The following is a 9555-nucleotide window of genomic DNA, read 5'->3' on the forward strand; positions in this document are numbered from 1 at the left end:
TGTAAAAAGGCAAAACTCGGTATAAAATGTGTCTCCCCAAACCATAAATTATATTCTTTTCAACAGCGTGTGATTTTATATACCACATTCAGGACAACTCTAAAGGGATCATTGTTTTTTCAGCAAAACTGCTTTATTTGCTAATATTCAGCTCATCCGTACTTTCTTCATCTTGGTCTGTGATAATGTGTCCCCTCATTTCTTTGTAAGATAATGGAAGATAATTCCCTAAGAATCCCATTTGCTATCTCTCTCCATTGGTAAGGTCACTTAATTTAGTGTCTTCATTAAGTACCACTCAAAGTTTAATAATTGTGCTGGCACCAGTGTCCCCTCACTCCTCTCCCAATGTATTTTGTGTCATCTATGCTTGTTACAACTCATCCCCCTTCATCTGCCCATAAACTGCAGTCATGATATTTCATGATATTATGAACACGATATAATTTACAAATGGCCTCGCATACCTAAAGGACTGTTTAGAAAGAAAGAATAAATTGTTGCAGAGAAAGCTAGAGAAACAAGTGGAATCGCGAAGTTTCATTAGAGACAGCTCAAAGAAAGAGATTTTTATAGTGGTAGTTTCTTATTCTTAGACAACGAGCAGACACTTGCAGGGGGGAAATAAAACAGGCAGCTATTTTGTGTTCCTAATTAAATTGTTTGCCACCAGTGGCAAAACAGAATCTGCCGCTATTAAACAGGCCACATCAAGGTAATCAACACTGGCTTACTAAATCTATTTCAGTGCAAGAGAGAACTGCAAACCTAAACAAACAAACAAGCAAAAAAATACATTGCATACCTTTGAAGTACTTTTTGTATATGAGAAGCCTGCCTCGAATGTTGAAAAAAGCAAAAGCCTCGAATTCACAGGAAGCAACATTTTTAACCTGCCCCACTGTATCCAGGTGTCAGGGAGATTCTGAATAGTCGGTAATTCTCAAAGCTACAGAATAGGAATCTGCTTTTTCTCCCACACCTTGATGCACAGTTCCTATTAAATGTAGCTGGAGTTACAAACCATAGGAGAAAAAAATGCATCTGTCTCCTCTGCAACATTAGAATTGTGAACTGAATATTCTCACTGCCTGTGGTTTCATAGAAAACATCTGAATTATCTTTCAGTGTACTGGAAAAATAAACATTAACTGCACACTTGTCCTTTTCATTTTCTGCTTTGGGATCATGCAATGCTAGTGTTAGTTAAAATATTTTTTAAATTATAACTCTCAAAGTGTTAGGACTCTTGCAATTGTACCACATCGTTGAACGTTTCCCTGGTAAAGACGTTATTCTTTAAACTGTGGTTTTCTGTTCACATCACAAATGAGAAATAATGAAGAGATCATGCGAGGTTTAACTAGTATTTAGACATTTCTACTTTAAGACACATTTAGGTCCTTTAAGAGTTAAATAGTTCCCCAGCCCACCCCACATGCACCCCCCACCCCCGCCCTGCCTCCCGGCACCCCCATGAAAACTGCAGAATCAAGTAGTAGGGGGAAAATATAGTTCCCTACAAGGGTTTACTTCCTAATGCTGCTGCCTGATTTTAGTTCCCAGGCAAGTGACAAGCCAAAACAAAAAAATAAATAAAAATCAAACAAATACACAACAACAAAAACAACCCCTCACATTAACATAGGGGCCTCCTGGTGCTGGAAGCTGAAACTCCTCACAGGATCTTCTTTACGCAAAAATCTGGTCTTATTTTTCTTTAACATAAGGAGAGAGTAAGATAGGGCTGAGAAATGTGATCTCTGCTGGCAGAAAAGAGAATAGAATCAGCTACTTTTATGAACACATTTAAAGCCTGTGTCATAACTTCAGAAACCTTGATGTGATTGAAGCTTAGTAAATTTCAGGAGATCTTCTTTAAAATGGTTTTGTACTATTCTTTGAGAAGTCACTTTGTTTTGCCAGCTCTGGATGCTAATAGGGACTGGTATTTTTTCCTGGCTGTGTCAATGACATCACACAAGTTGCACTCCAGGATGACAAATATAGAGGAACAAAGTCCACAGAGGCATGGGCAGCAGCGATCAGGGAAAATGCCATCATGCAAAGCTCTCTCTGGTTAGATAGCTTGCATTTTCTGAGTGTTGGTTGCTTACTTGTTCTTAAAGATATACATCTTTCTTTAAGAAATTAAAGAAAGAAATGTTAATCTGGAAATCAACACAGTGTCTTTTCTTCATTTTATGAGAAACATCGTTGTAAATATCACTTCTCTCTGCATTCATGAAATGCTGATTATTAAGAATATATATCATAATCCACAAAAATCTAGACACTGATCTTTGTTAGCTATTTCACATATAAGATAATATGTTCATAAAGATGTATACAGATAATTTAATGTAGAATTTAATAATCGGCCCAGTTTATGTGCCACTGAAAGACATAGTACTTAGGAAATACAGTATATTTCTGTTTTTCTAAGAAAATTAGGGAGTATGTTTAATTAATGCTAAAATGCAATAGAATTCCTATGGAAGTACTTATGACATCCCCATGAATACCAAATGAGTTCATTATGATCTGTGTTATTACAATGAATACCACATGAATTAATAATGCTGGAACACTCAAAATGAAGTGTTACCAAGTGTTGTGGTATAACAAATATGGTTAAATATTATGTGATTAAAGTTATTATAAGCTGAGTTTCGATCAAAAGAAAGCAAAATTCCATCTCTATTTCAGGGAGTTAAGAGTGGAATCAAACTGTTGTTTCTACACGTTGTGATTCTTAACTTTGAACAGTCCCTTAAAGCCTTTCTCCAAATACTATAATCATTTAAATTACCTTGGTTAGAAGTGGCAGAGGAGGTGGGTGGGGGTGGATGGAGTGATGAAGGGAGGTTGGCAAGCAGAGAAGTTGTGGAAGGAGCAACTAATATACCTCAGGAATTCACCCAACTTGGAAGTATATATATGATTTTTCCATAGTTTGCGTTTTAAGACATGGAATTTTCAGTTCAATTATTCTTGTCTACTGACAAGCTTATTAAAATAATTATTTAGTATGTATTTTGGGACAGTGAAGCCATAATGAACAAGAACATTTTCTTCAGCTTTCAAGTTGAAGTCCTACTTTTATGTGTCAGAGATTCCATAACAATTTCTAAAATCAATTATTTTAAATAATATATCCCAACTGTATTTGTGTAAATTATTGCTGCACATTCTGCTGTAGGAAAGCTGGACTCTACATCTGCATTGTATTATTTATGCACTTGGATGTAATACAGTGTAACAATTCATATCTATTATAGATTTAGTAAGACATGAAGGCAGAAGTGGATTTAATCAGACATGTAATTATTTTTATGCCTTCAACTCAAAAATATGCATAAATGAATTTATGGTTATTTGGCAATCAGTGGAAATGGTCTTTATAAATGTTGAAACAGCTGCTGGCAAATATATTTGCAAAAGAAGGAAAATGGCACTTATCTTCTAGTCGGGTAAATGATAAAGGAATTACTGTTAGCCGTAATGCAGTATCCTAGCTGTTAAATATTTGCTTCATCATCCTTAACGTTACACAAACATACATTCAACATAAGAAAAACTTGCATTTCTTTCCTTCTGTGATAATGGAGCACATTTTCTCATAAGAGGATTTTTAGAACACCTCTGTGTCTGAGAATGCTCTTTTCTTCTGAGTCTGAGCAGTTGCTGTCATGCTGTTTCACTTGTACCTTCCCATTTATTCTATTATTTGTGGTATCATTCCAGTTCTTGAGATAGAACACTCTCATTTAAAATAATGGGCCATGATAATGCACACACTTCTGTCAAATATGTTGATTCTGGTGTCTATTAGGATTTCTCACTGTTGCTTTTACAACGGCTTTAAGACATTCGGAAAACTTTCCTTCCACAGAGCGTAAATGCAGTCCTCGTACTACCTGGTTATGATTACTTCGTTGTGTTGAAGCATCTAATAAATTACATATCGGTAAATGTAGATCTTGGACAAATACCCCAAGAAAATCTAATTCTCTTGAAATGCATCTTTTTTCATTCTTTCAAGTTTTCAGTTTAAATTTAGTGCCTTTGACTGGTGAAAAATTAATAGCACTGGTACCTGAAATCTTCTCTATAACCTGTGGTGGAGGAAAAGCTTCCTAGAACCTTTCTAACGTGTCAGTTATGACCCAGATAGATTACTATATGAGGAATTATTTCATTTTTCTTGGATCAAATATAAAACAGCTATAATATATTTAAGTTGTACTGAAGGAAGCATGGTAAAGACACTCCTGCACTCAGGGCTAGGGCAGGCAACATAAATAAATAAAGCTGTCACTCTCTCTACAAGGTGAGCTTGTATTTGAGCATGCATTTGGATTGTATGCATATGATGATTTCCAACACTAACCGTTTGGGTGATACTCAAATTATAACACACCACTGACTTAAAAGTCACTTGCATCCGACTTTTGTAAATCATGGGGTTCTCTTTCATTCAGGTATGTTGTCTCAGTGATCAGTAGCATTTCCAATAAATTATTCACTGACCAGTTGGCAGAGCTTCTGCCCGTTATTGGAGCAAAGCCTGCAAACCTCGTCTGTCAGATGCTGCATTCCCAGCCCTCAGCCCCCTAACGTAGCAGAGTTCCTTGGCAAACGACAGAGTGCCCTCTGTTGATGGAAAAAGTAATGCGCAGCGGAGGATACAGAGAGAAGCTTTCCTACTAGAAGTCGCAAAGCTGCCCGTTAGCCGATACACATTTGTGATGTAAAAATCACATTTTAAATTATAAAAATATTGATTTAATGAATAGTGAGAGAGTACAGATGATTGCAAATTCAGACACAATTGTTGTAATTATGTATTTAGATAGATACACACATAAACATGCTAGTTATTCAGTTTCTACATACCTGGAAATGCTAGGTAAGACGACTCCTTTTTTACTCTGTGCAGTATAGATTCAACCTACACAAGCAAATATTTCGTTTCAAATTTTTCTTCAACCGAATAGAACACTTAGCATGAACAATGATGCTACATGCTCAGGCTCTATACACTTAACTAATGTTAAAAATGAAAAACTGTAAGAATTCAGCTGAACAGAGAGATTTCTAATTCCTTCAGGTTTAAGGAGGGAAATCAACAGAAAGCAAAACCGCTGAGAAAAGCCTTTAGCTTCAGCGTTGTCTCTGCAGGGTGAGGAAAAATTTATAGCCTGGTTTGCTATTACTGCTTTCAAACTAAGTTCCAGTGAGCCTTCATAAAACAGTAAATTGTATCATCACAATTTTAAAGCAGTAATTCACTAAGCACTCACTTCTTCACTTCCATATTTCTATTTACTTTCTTTTGAAATGGAAAAAATCAAATCTCGCAGAAGTGATATCTTTACATTTTAAGGCCATTTCATATGTTAATTAGTTTAAAAGCAACATGAAAAAATGTTAGCTTGCACAAATACTTGCAGTTAACCTTTTTTAAAGTGTGACTTTCTTGACTATTTTAGAGAAATAAACTCTGGTTGCTGTTGCAAGTTGAAAATGTTTCTGCCTGAGAGGTTGCATTTTGGGATCTGCACGGATTTAAATACTCCTCTACCTGCTTCTTCACTTAAATTTGAGTATTTGCAGCCACAGAATTAACCTATTGTAATGACTTGATTGCAATCTTCAATTTTATTGTTATGAAGGAAGAGTTTTCTTTCAAGGTTTATTTGCAAGTGTTAAATGGAATTAAGACAAAAAAAAATCTTTATGCCATTTCCAAGAAACTTACCTAGAAGAAAAGGAGAGAGGATGTTAAATGGAGTTTTCAGATTTGTTGCTGGTACTGATGAAATTAACCAGATAAATTGTTTGGTACTCATTTTCATTTTCCTTACAGAGGCTCTAAGATTTTTTTTTAAGTAGTTTGCCAATTCTCGACTTCTTCATACCCAATCTTTATTTATATGAAATCACTTTTTTAAGTGTGAATTCAAATACTATTCACAAGGTTTGTTGGCATAAGGAGATATGTGCTAAGGAAATCATTTAAAACGTGAGCTGGAATTCTCGATTAGTGGTAACAGTCTGACAAAATGGAGCCAGTGATGCCTCGAGTTTGTTAATATACACAGTCCAAATAGCAACATGAAAACTAAGAACTTCAGTTCGTTGGTGTGCTTGAGATTTCAGCTCACTGAAACCTCTGCGTTAGAGAGGAATTGCAAACAGAAGAGAATGAGATCCTGTTGTATGACAGGAATGATACTGCACTGGGGATTTTTAGGATTCCAAAGTATTTTACCAATACTCCCTAAAGATGCTTTCCTACTTATACTCGGCTTAGCCCTTACACTTTGATCTGATATTTTTCAAGCTTTTTCTTTCCTTAATCAGTATAATCATTTTGTTTTTCATTCTGATCAGGAATATAATGATCTCACTTCTATTGCTTTTTTCAAACAGTAAGATTACATTTAAACAATGATAGGGAAAAAAACTTAAGTATGATAAACACTTTTCCCATTGCTATAAACAACTGAAAAATAACAAAATTGTCAAAATATTCACATTTCAAAATTTTTCATTTTCTTTATTTCAAAAATGAAATGAAGTTTCAAACATTTTCTTCTTTTACACCATTTTAATTGAAATTGGAAATTAAAATAAATTCTGTTTAAAGGGAAAACTAATTTTTAGTTACAAATTAACTAAACTCAAAGTAGAATTTGCTTATACATTAATAAAGTATATATAACATAAAGTATATTTAACCTTTTAAAGTTTTCCCCTTCCCTAGATAATTTTGTTATTTAAATGAATTGAATTGTAAAATAATCTCATGGCACTGTGTAATATTTTACGATACAATCCAGTTAAAGAGGTGCTAAATATTTTAGAAACAGCCCACCAGAGGGCAGTCAGCTTTTAGTCTAACGTGTTGGAAATAGATAAATTTATTATGATGGCTAAATTTTAAATGAAATATCTATTTAAATCACATAACTTCTTGCATCTAGGAGGTGAACAAAGTAAAGTTATGACTTGAGATTGAGAAGCCTGAGGCTTCAAACCATTTTGATAAAAAATCACCAAAGGACTAACAATTCTAACAATTGCCCTTCTGTACTCCCTCACACTCAACCTTTTCATTGTGTTATTTATGTTTGATTATAAAGTAAGATTTATTTTGATTTGAGATGTTTTGGTGCATTAATTTTTTTTCTAATCAGTGGAGACTTTGGGACAAGCTCCTGCTAAGAGAGAAAGAGAGAAGAGAGATTTTGTTTTCCTGCTCACCTGTCTGTATATTCCTACTAATTCCAAAATGAGTCTACTGTGGGTTTTAATGGAGCTTAATAATATTATTATACAAATAACACAGAAGAAATTCTGGAACATATGAATGGTGATTGGAGAATACATGGTTTGTTTCCTTGTGTAAACTCTAGGGGTGTTGGGCACTAAGTGGCCTCCAGTCACCTTAATAGTCAGAGATAATAACATCCACTTAGAAGAGGATTAAAAGAACACTGAAATCCTTGCATGTATTATTTTATTTAAAATAAAGAAGAGTCCATCTCTACTAAAGATACAAAAAAAAAAAAAAAAGCCAGGCGTGGTGGCGGGCACCTGTAGTCCCAGCTGCTCGGGAAGCTGAGGGAGGAAAATGGCATGAACCCAGGAAGTGGAGCTTGCAGTGAGCCAAGATCATGCCACTGCACTCCTGCCTGGGTGACAGAGCAAGACTCTATCTCAAAAAATAAATAAATAAATAAATAAGAGTCATTGAGGTTTGGACAAAGTTTTGTCATTGTTGTTATTTATATTATTATTGGCAAAATTCTGGTTGTCAAATTTCTGAGCCCTGAAAACAAAATCCTTCTCCTAAAGTCTGCAAAAGAGGCCATGAGTGAACAGAAATATTTATGAGAGCTGAGGTGCTTTCAGATACTCACTTGCTAGATTTCTTATAATAATCTTGTGAGGTATAAGACCCATGTTAAATAACTTGGTCAAGGTAACAGAAATGAGACTTATACCTTGTCGTTTTCCTCTTCTCTCACTTGCCTTGGAATTAAGAAGCCAAGAAAGAAGCTAAAGATTTTTTTTCCTTGTGTTGTTTATTTATTTTTGTTTTATTAGTTTTGGAACCCAAGTTTCCCTAATTATAAAAATTATTCACGCTTATAAGAAAATAATGATCTTAGCAAAGACATAGAATAAATCTAGATGCCCACCAAGGACAGACTGGATAAAGAAAATGTGGTACATATACATCATGAAATACTATGCAGCCATAAAAAAGAACAAGATCGTGTCTTTTGTGGGAACATGGATGGAGTTGGAGGCTATTATCCTTGGCAAACTAGTGCAGGAACAGAAAATCAAATACCAGATATTCTCACATATAAGTGGGAGTTAAATGATGAGAACTCATGAACACAAAGAAGGAAACAACAGACACTATTGTTGAGTCTACTCAAGACTCTGTTGTTGGGTCTACTTGAGAATGGAAAGGGGGAGGAAGGAGAGGAGCAGAAAAGATAACTATTGGGTACTGCACTTAATACCTGAGTGATGAAATAACCTGTATAGCAAACCCCCATTACACGAGTTTACCTATGTAAAAAACCTTCACATGTACCCCCAAACCTAAAATAAAAGTTAAAAAAGAAAAGAATGATCTTATAAACACAGAGATTAACACTGCTAACATTAAGATATGTATGCTTCCAGATATTTCCTATACACACATACATAATTACAAAAGTGGAATCACACTCTTTCTGCTGTTTCACAGCCTCCTCTATTCACATGGATATAAAAGATATCATGGACATCTTTTCATGTCAGTATGTGTAGATAATAACAGCTCACATCTACTGAGTGCTTACCGTGTGCTAGGCACCTTTCTATGCATTTTGCATGAGTTGTTCCATTAATTTCCACAACATCCCTATGAAGTAGGTACTATTATTCTCCCCATTTTTTAGAAGAGAAAAGAGATTAACTAGTGGCCAACACACAGACCCCACACGTTAATCTCTTGGCTTTTTAAGGGCTATGTTAGATTCTGCTGTATGGACTTACCATCCTTCTTCATTGGTGAGTAGTTCCATGTTTCTGGAAAGAGCAATTTCCAGAAAGAACAACTCCGGTATCCAAACTAGTTGCTTGTGTCCTCTCATATGTAAATATACCTCAAACTATTTTCAACTTTTCTGATCCCATTATCTTTTTAGAACTCCCTTCTCCCTCTCCATGCTTTCCTAAAATTTACCCAGATCCACTTTTCAGGACTCCTGAACCTATCTTATCACTGCCACTGAGACATAGCAACTAACTCAGGAGTGGCATGCCCAGAATCCACACCTAAACTGTGCTATATATCAACCAAGTGAGCTTAGGCATTACTTAGTCCACCCGAGCCACATTTTTCTTATCAGTAAAATGAGGATAAAATATCTACCCCACAGAGCTATTTGGTAGTCTCAAATAGCATAGATATGCAAGTACCTGGCAAATAGTAAATTCTCAATAAATGTCAGAGAGAAATGCCCCCTTGCTTGACTGAGGACC

This window comes from Gorilla gorilla, chromosome 6 (genome assembly GCF_029281585.2).
Source record: "Gorilla gorilla gorilla isolate KB3781 chromosome 6, NHGRI_mGorGor1-v2.1_pri, whole genome shotgun sequence".
NCBI classification, from domain to species: domain Eukaryota; kingdom Metazoa; phylum Chordata; class Mammalia; order Primates; family Hominidae; genus Gorilla; species Gorilla gorilla.